The sequence below is a fragment of the Protopterus annectens genome, chromosome 2.part0 (genome assembly GCF_019279795.1).
Source record: "Protopterus annectens isolate FY-2018-M chromosome 2.part0, PAN1.0, whole genome shotgun sequence".
NCBI lineage: Eukaryota > Metazoa > Chordata > Ceratodontiformes > Protopteridae > Protopterus > Protopterus annectens.
This window is the reverse complement of record NC_056728.1, coordinates 1552597099-1552611376: the sequence shown is the minus strand read 5'-3', so window position 1 is coordinate 1552611376 and position 14278 is coordinate 1552597099.

Sequence of the window (14278 nt, the reverse complement as noted above, 5' to 3'; positions counted from 1 at the left end):
AAAAATCTTGACTTTTTTTTAATTTGAACTGTTGAGAGATAGGTACAGTTGGGCTAACAACTCACAATGCTGGTCACATCATCATCAAATGTTTAGCTATAACTCCAAAAGTAAGTGTTAGATGAAGCTTTCCTTTAGCCAGTAGATTGGGTGCATGGTCAAAAGGTTAACTTCGTGTTTCAACTGTCTGTGAAATTCATATTAGCTTTCTGCCTGAGGTAGTAGCACTCAGTTACAATTTATTCACAGATAAAAAGAATGGATTTTAAACAAAAGGTTTAAATGATGGTATTCATTAATCCTTTTGTCACAGTCTTCATCTTTTACATTCATATTGGAACTATATATTCTGTATACAGATCAATAAAATAGCTCCTACAATTAATATTTTCAGATGTAAAGTATCTAAGCACACTGAAAAGTAAGCACCTAACATGATTCAGGTTTATTTAATTATTTTGGTAGTTTATTACCAACCAATAGCAAATAAACTTAGAGACATTCAAAATGACAGTATGAGGACTGCCAGAAGTGCTTACATGCAGTGGGACTTTTGTAGCACAATTTCTCCACATTAAGTTTGTGGAAGTTTATCTAGATAAATTATGTATTTTCACATTTGGAAAGTGATGACTTATAGAAGTGCTACTTTTGATTCTTATATTTGAGAAAAGCTCAGCAGTATTTTGAGGCATATCTGTGTTAAATGTAGATGCTGTGTGTAACTTTGTAATTTATATTTATATTTTTTACTGTCTGATTTTTCTTACTGTAGTACAATAAGTGTGTTCTGCTGCATAAAGTGATATTGACTTGGTGTAGGGCTTATTGCGTTGTGGTGGAGTAAATTATTTTCCTAAGATGCAGCAGTGCTGGAGCTGACTATAATAGTAAAAATGATGCAGACAAAACAGCTCCCTGAATGGAGGTATGGTGTGTCCTCACATCAAAAAGAAATGTGCTCACATGGTTTCTTTGTAACTTTTGTTCATATTTTATAACCTATTCATTGATAGTATGTACTTCAATTATTTTGAGTTTGTTGATATTGACTCTGACGTTCTTTTGACATTTTGTGTCCCAAATATAATCAATATTAATCAGCATGGATGAATCCCCACTACGTTCCACACAAGAGATTTTACTAGCAGAAGGTAAAATAGAAGATGGGCTGGGTCTAGTTTATCTTTTCAAGTTCTGGAAGCTCATAGTCCTCAGTATTACAGCCATAAAATCATCTGTCTGTCAACTCTCATGAGCTGCCAGTCATACTTGGACTTGACTATGTGCTTGGACAAGGTGTGACAGCTGTAGGGGGTGGGGCTTGCATCCGCCAATCAAACATATAGCCAAGTTTAAATACAATAGTTGGGGGATGGAGTGGGAGGGGCGGGACCTAGCTGTTAGGTTTAAATGGCTACTGGGGCATTCAGACTTCCAGTTAGGGACTGTGACATGGAATTAGTTTTAGAGAGCAGTCAGGGAAATTAAATTTAGGGAGCAGGAAGAGAATTTAGGGTTGTGAAGCAATTGCGGAATTTAGGCTTAGACAATGATAATGGGGTTTAGGGTTAGGGAGTGATGGGGCTTATTCTAGGGTTAAACTGAGGAATTCAGGTTTAGTGAACAAGAAAGGAATCTAGATTTAAGGAACAATCTGGGAATTTAGGTTTAGGGAGTCAGGAGGAGTTTTCGGATCACAATTAGGGAGCAAGGTTTCAGATTAGGGTTAGGGGCAAGGTGGGAGTTTTAAAGTTTGAGTTAGTGTTCTAGTAGGGTCATGCAGTTTACTAGGATAAGGTTATAGGTGGACTGCATAATTTACTTGGGTCAGGCTAGTGAAATATAGGGAACTTGCAATTTCAAGCAAGCGGCAAAGAATAAATCATCTGTAAGCTAATAGCCCACTGACAGTTACTTTTGATCCAGTTGAACTACTGTGGGGAAATTTCAGTCATCAGGTCCTATGGCCCTAAAAAGAACTGCTCAGAGAATAATGCTTCACTTCTGCAGGACAGTCTCCTCAGGAAGTTAAATGGGCATTCACTTAAAGTTAGATTAAACTCAGAGTTAATAATTACCATATAATAAAATTTTGCAAGCCTTTTACAGCTATTTATCTTGAAGCAAACACTGGACATACCTAATAGTTTTATAATGAAGCATGCCAGTAAAGTTCATTAAGACAAGTAAAGATATTGCATGGTATTATGCACTTTCCATGTTAGTCATTATGCAAGGGTATATAGCAGAACAAATGAAAAAATATATATATGGTGCTTCAACGCTGTCACATCAAATGCCAACATTTTGTTTCTGTGAAGATGGAGAAAGCTAGCCTTAAGGTATAAAAGTATAAAGAACTTAAGAATAAACTGAAATTAGAAATGCAGCTTGTCTGCAGAAAATACATGTTTGTTATAGCAGTCAGTAATGTATATCTTTGTTTATCTGTTAAGTAGAAAAGTGTTTTAACACATGTTGGACATATATATTCTGATAAACATTACCTGTCTTGCATTCATCATCACTCTGGTCATATGCCTTTTTATATGCCGAGTTGACATGGTTTATGTCATCAGAAAAATAAAGGTCAGTAGAGCTTAACAGAATGGTATGCATTCAGTGGCTGAAAGATTTCAACCAGAAACATGACTTTCAATATTTACTTTACCAGATTTAATGTTTCCCAAAGTCCTAACAAAATCTCTAACCATCTGACCAGACAGCAGGAAGCTGACCTGGCAGAAATTGACATACACTGTTGCATGCATTGTTTTTTTTGAATCTATCATCAATTCTTTATTATAATTTTCAAGGGCAATCTTCCCATAATATACGCAGTTAAAATACCATACTGCATTTCTTTATATTGGAAAATAATCATGATGTAGTGTTGTATGTTATCTTGATTACAAAGTTCCTTAAATAGGTCTCACAGAAAGCTGGATAGTATTGTTTCCTCCCCAAATTAAAAGTGTTCCACCAGCCTGATGACAAAAAGGCAGGGTGTTCACTTGGGGCACTGGTGACTTGGGATGGCTTATCAATTTGGTAAGTTAAAGGCTGGTCATTTAGACAGGACTGAAGGGCAGATGGCCTAGTCACTCATCTCAGGGGAACCCGCGTTTTGCCACTATTTTATTCTCAAGTGCAGGCTTGAAAGTCTCACATATATGTGTGTGTAAGAGAGGCACGTGGATCTCAGTGCATCATGCGCAGAAAAGTGCCTGCATGTACATTGTAGTACTGCACAGCTATTTCTCTGGGGAATAATAAGGCAGAACAAAAGGGTCCCACTGCAGGAAGAGCTAATGCTTTACAAATGTGCCTTTACCTCATTCTCTGCTGAATGTATATTATGGTTCCTTGAGTGGCTGTCTCAGCCTAAGTTAGCAGTCCTAGTGAAGGAGAGTAAGCTAGTCTGTCTACAAGGGGACATGTGAATGTGAATGAGAGACACAAGTCCCCGCTGTGAGTCACTCTGGCAACAGAGTATTTAAAAAAAATAAAAAAATATACAAGATGTTTTGATTATACACTGTGGATTTATACACTCTGACAGTCCAGCATACTTTAACAGAAATAGATTAGTTATAGTCGAGAAGCAATAAATTATTTCATTACATTTACAGAATGCTTCTGGAATCTACAGGTTAATGCAGACATGGCCCAGAATGCATACAACAAACAGAAATAAGGAATCATCACAGGTGATCTAACTGAGCAATGAAAAGAACAGCTTGCAGCGCACTGCATAAAGGCCAGTGTGGACATAACGCTGATAGGACTGCAAGAAAAAGAAAAAACGATGCAGATTTATAAACTTTCAGACAAGTAAGCAGAAGAATAAGGACTCCTGCATCATTTAGTTGAAACAGCTACTGCGAAGGATAGCCTGCCACATACATATCAGAATGGATGTATGTGATTCGTGTGGTGATGAATAGTGCAGAAGTTTATATGGTAGGAAGCGTGGGCTGCATCACAATACTGAAACACAGAAGTCATTGAAGACCCCATAAGCTGGAATGGAATACCTGCTCTGCGCATTGCATCCACTTAAATATCCGTAATTGTTTGGTGAACAAAGATCGTTTTTTTCTTCTTTTCATTATCTGCTGCCCATTTTGTCTTCATTTCATTGGTATATTGGATGCTAGCTTTAGGGAACTGCAAATGCTAGAAAATGCAAAACAATCTAACACATTTTGAACTAGACGTACTCAGCACTGTAGTAATGAAGACATCACTTTCTTCATACTTACCAAAAGTAAAAAAAAACGTTACGACGACTGGCATCCAAACAGAAAATGCTTTTTATCTGAAAACCAGAAAGAAATGAGAGAAATGAGTTTGGTACATGCAAAGAATGATGAAATAATGGCGAGATGCCAGTGACATCTTTGTATTGAAAGCACTCATTATAAAATAAATAAATAGGTACTACTGAGCAAATATGTGTGACGCGTTTAATGGTGCACGATTTAATGTATCAATGGGGAGCCAAGATTGAGGGGAAAGAAGGAAGAACTCAAAAATACAGATTTTGAAAAGGTGGCATAAGAGAAACCAGGAGATAGATTTTATAAACTTGTTATAGAGAGTACAGCAAACAGCTGCAAGCAAGTAGGCAGAAAAAAGTGAATGACAAACAATTGTTCATGCTGTCATGCTGCTAAATTTAAAAAAAAAAAACATCTTTGCTGATAAAAATTTGCTTTTTTGGGTCTGATCAAATAGATTGCCTCACTTAGTGATGCTCTCTGTCCTGCATTCCAAATGAAGTTGAGTTTGTCCTTTCTGCTGGATTGACCGATGTTCATTTACAGACCAGAATCACTCCAGGGTCATTTGTGTTATGCTGTCTGCAACATGAAAATGCATGATGTAGTGTACATGGGCATAAGAAATACTCCATTCACTGAGTATTTCTTCAGCACTGTGAGCATTGCTGGAGGTGAAGAAATGCAGTCCTGAAGCAGGGCTGTAACATTCAAGGCAAAGTACACAACACAATACCATGTGCGCAGTGCAGTAATATAATAAGTATTATGTTACCTGTGCAAAAAAAGGAAAGGGCAAAGACCATGGAGCCTTAAATTACAGCAATACGTGCAGGGGACATTAGCTATGGAATAAAAAGAAAAGAGCACGCAGCCTGGTAAGTTGTTGACTTGACTTTGGAGGTTGCTAGGAGTGTGTGCACTAAGAAAAGTGCACAGCAGTCAAAAGACTTGCTGCATTATATCAAGGTCTGTAAATGCTGGAAAATAACTGTTTGTAGCAGTTGGAATGGAACAGGCACTGCTTGTACAGTGACACAACAGATACACGCACGCACCCATAGACATGCACACACACATGCACACACACAAATACTCACTGACAAACACATACTCATAAACACACCCACTCACACCCACGAACACATTCATACATATATGTAGTACATGCTAGTATAAAGCAGTGGACCATAAAGCTCATGACAATAGTGATCTCTTTTATGTTTATTACCCATTACTTCATGCCAGTGTGTTGTTATATTTCACTATGCTTTTGTAACTGATGTCTGTAACCTTTTGTGTGTCACAGCCTTTTTGGCCATACATTGTGATATCCATCATGGTCTTGCTGACCTTAGCAGCGCAGTCTTCATTTCTTTGGGGTACTTCTGCTTTGGGAGTGGTCTGCTTTTATCACAGTACTTTTATTTACTATCCCTGCTGATTTTGTATCACTGCAGTTCTTAGATAGAAGGTAGAGCAGCAAGGCTGATGAAATGACTGACAAGTAAATGACTAAATCTGGTGTAGTTTCTTATTAATAAAAAGGTTATCAGGAATAAATAGAGAATAAATACATAAATTAGGTTAATTGATTAGAAGCTAGATGGCTTACACCACAGTGAAGTAGAATACTGCCTAATCTGTTTAATAAAAGCTGGTAGCCATCATGATAATAAACATGGATACAAATGCTATCATTGTGAAACTGCTCAACAATTACATTATTTAAGAAACTAGATGAGTTTATCTTCCTTCTAAATGCGTCTACTTAGCTTACATAATAAAAATAATGCAAAAGGTCTCTTTACTACACTTCTACTTAAAGAGTGTATTACTTGTAATTAGTTAAATTGGACCCACTGAAATCCTGGAGAAAGCAGACACTTGTCTGAGGATGTGTTTTCTGTAGAGAATATATATGGCTGAGAACAAAGCATCTACAGAAGTATCTACTACAAGAAGGTGGGAAGAAACCTGTGTTAGGGCTGGCTCATGTGAAGAACTGACTGACAGTCCTACACTATCCCCATGGTATGTGTGCCCAACCCCAGTAACATTAACTTGTATACAGGTCAGTAGAGCTTTAAAGGAAATTCCTGAAACCACCATGAATCATAACACCACTCCTGGCAGTCACCTCCAACCAGAGAGAAACAAATGGGCTTTAGGGCTGTCATCCAGGTGAAAGGACTGCATCAGTAGGGCTGCTTCTGGACATATTTGTAACCATCAGTTGTAGGGCTCTCCTATTTCGCATCTATTTCTCAGACCTTTAGGCCAGTACTCCTGGACTATGGTTAGCTAAGTTTGCAGATCATTGTAAATTGGGTGCTGTAATTCACTCACAATTGTTCCAACATGTGTTAGACCATGTTGACAAATAGTGTAAGGATAATGATCTCAAATTAAATGTAAAAAAATGTAACCTAGTTCATTTTGGTAAACAAAACCGTTTCACTTATCATATTGGTGATGCACCCCCAGTCAGACACTGTTACAATGGATCTAGATACTTTTGTTGATAAATCCTTATTATATGACCATCATGTCTCCACAAGAAATCTGAAAGCTTTTATCTGGCTAATTTCATTTTGAAATGCATCTCCACTAGATCCACTGAAGTGTTAACTCCCCATTTACTTGTGGCTTATTAGATCCATTATTGAATAAAATACACCTTTTGGCATGTATTTGTCTAAACATATCACAACATGAGACAACTCAGATATTCATTACTATAAAGAGCAGTGGCCTCAAATATCTTAAATGTTAAGAGAGACTGGCAGACATGTATATAGCTACCTCAAATACTCAGTTAAGGAACCAAATCTTCATCAGCAGATGAATAAGCCACTTTGGTGTGATAGATTCAGATCTCAACCTATTCCTCAGATTTTAAACAAACTTCCACTGCATGTCAATCAGAGCAACACCTTTGCCGCCTTCAAGGTAAACTTAGATAATGGTTCTATCATGTCCTTCCTTAAGGTTAGAAAAAACTTTTAAATTGTTTTTTTTTTCTAGGTTTGTAATGGTCTGCAGACTGATTGACTAATATTCACCTATGGACCTATGGACCTATATACATATAAACGGATCTACCTGAAATGATCGACAAGTGAAAAGCTCGACAATGAAAACACTGACATGAAGAGAACAAAAGTTGAAATACCCGAAAGTGTAAATGCCCGACAGACCACAATCCTGAAACTCAACAAAACAAAACAAATCCATTTCCGAAAAACATACACACAACACAAGCACACCAAAAACCTTACAAACATACACTAAACCTTAAATACACAACTATTTATGCACTAACCTTAACCCAAACCCTAGCCCTAAGGTCTGTCACTATCACACACTTACTTTACCCGCACCCTAACCCTAAAGTCCGTCACTATTGCACACTTACCTTACCCACACCCTAACCCTAAAGTCCATCACTATAGCACAGTTACCTTACCCGCACCCTAACCCTAAAGTCCGTCACATGCACATTCACGCTTGTTTCGCATGTCAGTGCTTTCAGTGTCGGGATTCTGGACTGTCGATCAGTTACGTTGTCGGTCTTCCAGTGTCAGTCTTCTCATTGTCAGCGTTTTCAGCTTTTGTTCTTTTCAGGTAGATCCATATAAAGATATCTATCTATACATATATGTGTATGTATAGATATATATATATATATATATATATATATATATATATATATATATATCTATATATATCTATATATATATATATATATATATAAATATATATATATATATACACACACACACACACACACACACACACACACACACACACACACACACACACACATATATATATATATATATATATATATATATATATATATATATATATATATATATATATATAGATATATATATATATATATATATATATACATCAGTACAAAAAACAAAAAAAAATCAAACACACATGAAAATGACCAAAGTGACCATACAAATAAATAAAACACACATTACTACACATATACAGAACAAACTAAATCTAAGTGCCAACTAAAGCAACCATTTTCTATCAGACAAAACACCTACATGCACACTTCATACACACACACACACACACACACACACACACACACACACACACACACACACACACACACACACACACACACACACACACACACACACACACACACACACACACACACACACACACACACACACACACACACACTGGGGTTAGGCTCCATCTCAAGAAATGATTTGCCCATAGATCATTATCCCTTCTAGCAACCAAAATACTTGTGAACAACAGCCTAAATACATTTTAATTTTACATCACTATATTACAGTTTAATATAATGTGCTATAAATAAATTGCAAATTATTTTCTGCTGTGGTGACTCAAATGTTACTGGAGGTTTTTCATTTCTACCAGTGGTATACAAATTTCCTGCTGGATACTTGAGAGACGGTGGTTATGGAGCTTGGATTCATCCCCCTTCCCCAATAAGTGTGATAACCACCAGAGGGATGGTCTCCTGAGCCCCTCTCATTGTGCCACCAATAGTTTAAAATAAAAGGTAGTGCATACAACACTAATTCAGTAAATAATTTATGAAATACAACCTGGCCTCAAGATCATACATAGAGTTTACAGTAATGCCCTGTGCATGGTCTTCCCTAGGTATGAGGTTCAAACATCTACACCACACTACTACTCCACAGTGACTATTTCTCAGGCTGAGTCATTATTCTAACATATTACTCTCTCTTCCTCTCTCTCTCTCTATCTCTGGGCCACATTAACAAGGAGACTTATGGAGCTACAGCTCTAGGATTACATGTCTGAAATGGGTCTTTTTGCTTCTGTTCCTAATTTAGTCAGAAATTCCATGCTATTTTCAAACCAAATAACAATTCCCATTATAATATTTAGATTTAGGCCCATGTGTTCAATACTCTAGCACTGATCTCAATATGAACTTCAGTGTCTTACAGTGCCCCTTGCCTATTTCAAGCATTATATTTAGCAAACATACAGACAGACATCCCCCAACCCCCCCCCCTACATACACACTTCCCACTGAAGGCTGACACAATTTTCCAATATCCCACAGCTTTCTTCCTGGCAAGGTAGAATTGTTGTCACTCTATATTATTGGGCTAGATGCCCACCAGCTAAAAAAAAAAATGCCCCAGTCAGAAAGTAGAAGACAGTAAAATTCTTTCACTGATTTACATTGGTTATAAATTTTCAAATATCTGAAGTTAGTAATGAGTATTGCTGAGTGTGCAGAGGGATCCCTCTTTTTCTCTGCTAATTTTAATGCTATTGGATTCATATATTTGAGAAATCGCAGTATGTGCACACTAGTTAAAGGAGTTTTGAGAACTTTCACTGTCACTTTTATTAAAATGAGTTTCACACAATGCTATCCACAAACAAAAATTCAAACAATCAAATGTACTCCTCATAAACCTATCTGAATGGGTGGCATTTTCCTGAATTTGATTGAACACTGTGAATATTCAATAACCGTTTCATGCAGGTTTTCTTTGAATGTTGAACTAAATATGTAAAATAATTTCACTGAATAAGAGGACTGAAATACTACTTTTGGCAAAAGGTTACTAGCCTGAATTCCTAACAGTCCAAAATGACACGGTATCTTTGGGCAGTACAGAATTAGAAGAAACAACAATATTCCTCAATGTCCTTTAAATCAGTGTTTACTGTACATTGTGAGACCACTTATTCTGTGCATTTGCAAAATGCTTAACGTATGGTGAATTGAGTCTGAGCGGTATTGCTCTTAGAGCTGTGGTTTCACAGAAAGTGTGACATTAAAACATCCACTCTGTTGATGCTACCACCTACACAAAACACTACAACAGTGACTTACTAGAAACACTATTCATGGGGATGAAATTAGCAAGCCACAAACTATAGTATAGCATCTTTTTTGTATTACTGTGCTCCATGCTAAGAACTTTGTAGTGTAGAAGAAGCATAATGCTGAACTTCTGCAATTGATCAGTCTTGTAAATGTGGCAAGTGGCTCATGTATAAACCTAAAGGGAAACTGCAGGTCTTTCTTTTGATTTATTTCTATAGCCAAACTTAACCTGTTTCTTCTGTGTGCTTTACAGTGTTGTGCCTTACTTTTTCTTTCATATAGCTCATTCTGTTTATTTTGTTTTACATTCACTAATTTTAAGCTTTAATAACACAGATTATGTTTACTTACTTGAATAGCTAGTTAGGTCTGGGTGTATGCTTTAATTTGTTTTTCATGCTTTTGAAACTATGCAACAAAAATAAGGACATTTATCCATGAAACAATTTTGTTTTCTAGTTGTAACTTAAATATTAAAATATGTAACTTTGCAGTTTAGAACCGATGAACTGGAAGAATACAATGTTAAAAAATGTATGCAGAGTCTATGTGAAACTGTTTACAATATTGTGAAAGTCAGAGATGAGAGAAAAATTATCAAATAGAAGATGGAGTTTGGAAGCTGTTTTGAAATGTGGAAAAAAGTGGGAAACATTTGCCATTTTTTTTTTTGGATGACCATAGAGGGACATTATGATATGCTGTCCAGACTAAATCATGTTTTTGTGGGGACCTTTCTCATTTAATTAATGATTTTGAGAAGGTGCAATGTAACTAGTGTGGGGAAAAAGGACATGCAGCAAAAAGGTGTGTGCCTTAATGCAGGTTGAGTTAAAAATGGACACTTTTGGATGGATTGTCAAGGGCAAACAGTACATAATGAAAAAGGAGGGGAAAGCATGCATGCATACTGGAAATAGAACACTAAAAGGCTGGGGGAGAGGGTGAACTAGGTAAGAAGAAACTATAGAAGAAGGGAAAAATGGAGGGTAAACATGGGGGGAGAGTGCATGCAGGAAGAGAGATGAGAAGAAAGGATTGATACTATTATTTTTTTGAAGTTCTAGCCAGTTAAAAATCTCTTTCTGAGGATCAAGGATTATTTCAATATATACCTAGGAAAAATATTCAATTGAGGAAAGAAAGAAAATAAGGAAATAAAAACTTGAAAGTATCTCCACTAAACTTAAAAGATAGAAGAACAACAATTTCAGAGCACTTTCATTAAATGTGAACGGTATTATTTACAATATAGGACTAGTAGGGATACAGGAATGGTGTGCTAAATGTGTCGTGGATGTTATTCTGTTAGAGGATATAAAATTCTTAAGACAAATGAAGAAGGACTGTAAACAGAAAAATTGCAAGATGGAAACATAATATGGAACTTAGAAAGTAAACTTTGTTCTGGAGGGGATGTGTTGCATAAAAAACAGTGAAAATTCTGGAAGCAACATTAGAAGGATGGGAAGGTTAACTGTTGTGGGTGTGAGGAGGAGAAAACATGTTTATAGAATTATAGCATATGTATATATAGCTAGCAAGAAAGGATAAGGTCTGTTTTATCAAATATTAGCCTATGTGGTAGTTAACATTAACATTATTACTGCATGGGGCATGTGATTTAAGGGGAACATGTAAAAAGAAAAGGGAATATTTAAAAAAAATACAGTGATAAAATGTGGTAAATAAGCCATGTGGAACAAAAGTAAATCGACTTATAGAAGGGGCAATTGGATCTGAAATTGATTATTTTGTATTGCCAGATTATTGAGGTTAACAGATGGTGATGCAGTTGTGATGTTTTTTTCAGACCATTTAGTAATATGTATGAAGATATTGGAAAAATGTGAGCATATTGAAAGAGAAAGGGAATAAAACGAATAAATGAGAAATTATGGGCTGAAATTGGAGATTGAGAAGCACTGCAGTTATGGATGGATCTTATAACCATGAAGAACGTCTGTAAAAACTGATCTGAATAGTGGACTGAATTTAAAAGAAGTAAAAATGTGTTTTTTTTCCAATGGTAGGATGATGTAAGAAAGCAACAGAAAGTGAAGTATGAAAAATGTATTGAAATGTATTACAGAATTTAAAGTATAATACAAGAGTGTATTATGATATGGAAAAAGAAATATATAAAGGAAATTGAAAAAAAAAATAAGGAATTACTGTTTAGGCACATATATTATTTACAAGGAAGAAGGGAGGAGGTATCTGCATATTTGGGTAAAATAGTAAAGGAGTATACAAGTATAATGTTGGAAATGAAAAATGTAAAAGGACAGGTAAAAAGAATACAAGAGAAACTTATGAGTATTGTAGAACAGCATGTGAAAAATATGTAAAAGAGTAAAAGGAGGGAATTACTAGAGAATGGAAAGTAAAAAAAAATAGAAAGAGCTAAGGAAAAATTTGAAGAAAGAAATTACTATTAGTGAATTGGATGCACTTAGGAAAGTAAATGTTGCCTCAGTATCAGGCCCAGATGGTATAGGGTATAGAATGTACAAGAAATTTGTGGATTGGCAAACAGAGCATTTCATAAATGTACTGAACGAATGAATGGTGGCTGGAAGGGTTTGTTTATGAAGAGTTATATGGTGGGATAGTAACATTTAAATGGAAGAAAGATGAGAGGAATGAAATAAAACAAATGGAGACCCATCACACTAAATAACACAGATTATATTTTTTATTAGAATAATACAGAGGAGAATGGGAGGAAGGATGAGGGATATTCTGAAAGAAAGTATACGTGGTATTTAAAAATGAAAGAGATGTTAAGAATTGTTACTTGTTTTAAGAGAAATTCTGGATGATATAAGTAAAAGGGTGGATGTGAAACTTATAGTAGGTGATACTAGCAAGGCATGTGATAGAGTATGACATGATACTTTGTTGGATGCTATGGGGAAGTATGGAATAGGTAATAAAATTAGGAGACTGTTTAGGTCAGCATATCAAAATAATAGAGATAGAGAGAGTTAATGAATGGGTGGCTGAGTAAAGAAATATACATGAAGTATGGCATAAGACAATGATGTCTAATGAGTAGAATATTGTTTGCATTGGTAATGCATATGATAGTGAGTGAAGTAGCTGATAAAAACAAAATATGCTTGATGTGTGATGCAAAAGGAGATGATGATTGCAGTATGTTTGATATACACAGATGATATATTTGTAGTTGCTAAGAATAAAATATGGATGAGGTACGCACTGGTTTGTCTGAATGGATGTTTAATGGAAATGGGAATGACCTTGAATAAAGATACAAGTGTGGGCTTGGGTGATGAGGTGAAAACTAAAAGTGCATATCTTTCAATGAATGAATAGGGATAACATTTGGGAAAAAGGATGCAGTTATGATGCAACAGGAGGGACTGATAAAAGAAATAAAAACATACATCTTTTGTGGAGGACATATACATTAGCATTCAGAAAAAAAGTTGATCTGCTGAATTCTGTACAAATGGGAAAATAGCACATATATCAAATGTTTATATGTTCACAGAAAAAAATAGTAAAAAGAAAATTGCGCAGTTTGTTTTTCTTTCATATCAGGTTCAAGATTAAACCCAGTGAAAAAAGACGTGTTGATGAAAGGGGTTTGGGGTTGCTGAGTCCAGTTGTTAATTCTGCTTCTTTAAACTTATATAGTGTATTAAAGTGGGCAAGGGAAGGGAATGAAAAATTAATAGTGGGAATGTTTAAATATAAGTACAAAAAGTTCTGGAAGATGATGATAATAAGAAATAGAGGGGGTATGCAAATAATGCAATTTAAAATGAACAAGAAAAAATACTAACATGGAAAATAACATTTGATAATGTAGAAAATGATAGAAAAGATAGTATAATAATGTGATGAAGCAATATTGTTATGCAAAATCATTTGAAAATTTTGCAGAAGTAATTAAAGTCATTAAAGTAAGGAAAAAGGAGGTATAGCAAGATAGTAATATGTCAGGATTTCCTACGGAGCCTGGTAATAAATAAGTTACCAGCATAGAGAAACATGCCATACTGAAAACAAGTTGAAAGAGTGTGTTTATTTTGCAGGGAGGAAGAGATGGCAAATCATTTTTTATAAATTAGACGAGTGG